This window comes from Pipistrellus hanaki, assembly GCF_964339955.1.
Source record: "Pipistrellus hanaki genome assembly, chromosome: 3".
NCBI lineage: Eukaryota > Metazoa > Chordata > Mammalia > Chiroptera > Vespertilionidae > Pipistrellus > Pipistrellus hanaki.
Genome location: NC_140505.1, coordinates 31611455 through 31615436, shown reverse-complemented (window position 1 = coordinate 31615436; position 3982 = coordinate 31611455).

The following is a 3982-nucleotide window of genomic DNA, read 5'->3' as shown; positions in this document are numbered from 1 at the left end:
CTCCAGAAAGCCCATCCCTTAGTGGTTGGAGAGGTTTTAATACATGGAAGAAATATATATGAATGAGAGCTGGTGATTTGAGCCTCTATGGAAGCTTGAGAGAAAATCTCCTAGGCTGAATAGAAGAAAAATTAGATGGAGATGAAGAAAAGATAGCAGTTAAGTGCCTCAAAGGGATTACGCCATTTTGTGATACTAGGCAGAGCTTTAGATGGGAGACTAAGAAGAGGGATAAAGAGAAATGGGGGAAGAAAGACTCAAAATGGATATGGATTAACAGGAAATCCATGTAAGCATCATGGCCCATTGTGATCGTAAAAGAGGTGAACGGCTACCTACCCCTAAATATGATACAAAAGTATCTGCTACCTATAAGCAATCTGAAAGCAGGAACAGGTCAACAGGGACCAGCATGGAGTCCTGTGTGGTGATGTGACAACATGGGAACTTCTTTAGCAATTATCTTCTTAGGCAAAGACTCAAGACTAGGTGTCACACCATGGAATGCAATTGCAACATGCAAATAGAGTTTACTTACGTGGAAATAGGAGTGTTATTTCTATATTTCTTAACAACTTAATAGACACTATTTCTTATCTTTATGTCTAGCACACAGTTATCTACTACACTCTACAAGGTAGTGAGTAGTTAAACAGATGCTATAAATTCAGCCTGTAAGAGTAGAGGGCTGGATTATTTTCCTCAGAAGGCATTTAATGATGTGAAAGAAAAAAGGGTTTGCAAATATAATAGAGAGAAGCAATAGATAAAAATAGGGAAAAAAAATATATATATATAATTTATAAAAAATATGTTATCAAGAAGATCAATAGATAATGGAAGCTTAGAAAGATTAGAATTTGAAAATAGAAGCTTGTAAAACAATGTTAGAGGAAACATGTTTTAAAAATTGACCCAACTATTAAAACATTCTAAGATACGGAAAAAAGTATAGATTATCTGGTTATCCCATATATGAGGCCATTCAGCTACCATAATAAAATACCACAAACTACATAGCTAAAAAAAACAAAAACAAAAACAAAAACAAAAAATCATAAATTGATTTCCCAATTCTGGAGGCTGAAATTCTGGATAAGAACAGCATGGTTAGGTAAGGGCCTCATCTGTTTTGCAGAATGCTGACTTTTTGTATCCTTACATGGTAGAAGGGGCTAGGAACTCCCCGAGGCCTCTTCTATAAGGGCATTAATCCCATTCATGAGAGCCCTTTCTGTTCTCCTAATGTAATCACCTCCCAAAGGCCCTACTTCCTAATTGCATCACATTGGGCATTAGCATTTCAACATATGAATTTTGGAGGAACACAAACATTAAGCCTATGGTACTGAGATATCTGAGTTAGCAGTATGCTAAATTAGAAAGACTTTGCAAGCTGTTATAGAAAGAACATGCATTAAGGGAATGAACACAATGAAAACAAGAACACAAGTTAAAGGGTTTGATTATTAAAGACATGGGAAAACAAGAAAGCAATTTGAAAAAGAGAGAACAATGGGTTTTTAAATGGAAAAGTTAGATGAAGAAATGCATAAGATTGACACAATAGCTATTGAAGAAATAATTCATAAATATGGAAATAATATTCTTTAGGAATCAAAAAGAGGGTGGGATCACTTAGAGATGAGAAGAACCATGTCTTCTTTAGAACTTACAGAAGTATGAGAATGGTGTGGAAATTGGTTACATACAAAGAAAAGATGGTAGAGAATTGGTAAGGCAAACACCAGCTGTTTTTAAATTCATAATAAAAAGATAAAAGCAAGAATATAGATCAGTCTGTGGTAGCAAGTAATTGTGAAGGCATAGAAGAATAGGCTTAGAAGAACTTTTATGAGAAACAAGGAAAAATGTGGGTGGGCTTCTTCTAAATTAATATTTACAGAAGAAAAAATCACAAATGAAAATGACTGCCAGACATGACTGTTTTATTTAGGTCAGTACAAACCTGTTACTCTATCTCATCATTCATGGGAAACTCCTCAATATCTGGCTCAGTGTAGCTTGATTACAAGTTGCAAATGCTTTATCTACAAAATAGACATAATAGAGCTCACATTTCCCAGGGTTGTTATGGGAGTTAATTAATGTTTATAACACCCTCTGGAATACCGAATCTAATATCTGCTACTCACATATGAACTCAGGATAACCTGAAAGGCCTACTGAAGCCCATTTGCAGATACTATATGTCAGCAGTTGAGCTAGTAAATGAAGAAATTTAAATCCCCTTTTATTTGTGTATTTTTACTTTATAAATGTCTATTTCTTAACTATAAATGTAAGACATAGACAGATAATATAACCACACACTAAGAAGACAGATCTCCAAAATGAATTAAACTGATAGGTTGACTCACCTAGGGCAAGTAAAGGGTTATTTCAGAATGTTCCATGTGCCAAACACAGACATCATAGAAGGACTATAAAAATAAATATTTCTAAATACTCAGAGGTAAATTATGTTCCTGAAAAACATAATTGTCACTTTAGGAAACAACTTACCATTATTGTAAAACCAACTGTGAATCTAAGGGGATTAATAAATAAAGGTTCAAAAAAGCCATAAAATTACCTCTGGAGTCCAGGATATATTGTGTTGGTAAATCCATCAAGAACAAAGTTTTCCTACAATCCTTATCTTAGAGAGAAGTAATAAAAAAGTGTGCTGCTTTAAAATCAATAAAACCATGATTTACATTAATTAATGATCCATTTTGTCAGTCCCATAAACTTGTTGTCAATTCTTACTTGAGTCATCCTTTGTGAATGAGGGAAATTGCTTAAAATCCCTGCAGTGTTTCAACATCATATCAGTATCTGTGCTGTATATATTTAAAAAGTCAAATTGCATGTCTTTCAGAAGCTTAAAATGCAGAGAGGGGATGTATTCCTAGAGAAGCTAAGACAATAGAAAATTAGAACTGACCCCTGACTCTATTACACTAGGCTGCAAAGAAAAAGTCCTCAGGGTACAATTACCACAACATTTTGCCCTTGGATTTATATCTTGTACTTTTCATAGCAATTTACAGTGATTAAATATTGTTTCTCCAATTTTAATATCTTTGTGAAACTGAAGTCAGAAATCTAAGTAAAAATACAGCTTTTGCCTCTTTCTAACCTGAGAGTTTGGATAATCTATTATTTCTTTCAGCTTCAGCCTCCCTTTCTATAAAGTGAATTAATACTTACATCCCAAGTCGTGAAGAGGAAATTAAATAGGATAACATGAAACACCCACTATTACAACAAATGTTCACTATCACTTCAGTTGTGACAGTTTTAGGGAAATGAGCATCTGCACTCAGTCACAATGCAATGAATTTTGTAAACTAAGGAGGTAGAAATAAACAAATACACAAATTGTGGACTAATTATAAAAATAGATACACAATAATGGCCCAATAAGCTTTTTATTAAGTTATAAAAATTATTGACAGCCAATAATCTGAAAGGTAAAGAGTTTGGAAGCCTTCCCTCTGGTTCATACAGAAGAAGAAGCTGAACAAACTGAAAATAACCACCTTTTCCTAGACTCAGAGAATCAAGTCCAAGGCAAACCACTGACCTGAAATCTGGAGAAACAGGAAGATCTGGCAGGCGAGGCCAGCTTACCAGGGAAGAAACTGCTGGAGAAATAACCTGTTAGAAAATGTAAATGGTAATTGTGTTGAACTGCTGGAAGCTGAGTGTGGACTAGTGCGAGACCAAGAAACTCCCAAGGACATAGTGTCGAGAGATGACTCAAAGAACCCTGCTAGACTCTTACAACGAAGAACCAAGAAAATCCCTCTTTTAGCTCTGATAGGAGGAGGAAGAAAGAAACCATTGTGAAATATGCTTGGAGAGTTTTTCCAAAGCTAATGCCTACCTAACTCCAGGGAAAAAGACTTTACCAGAGCCTGATCCAACTCAGACAGAGGTCAGTTACTGACTTCAGGTCCCTCCAAGCTTCCTG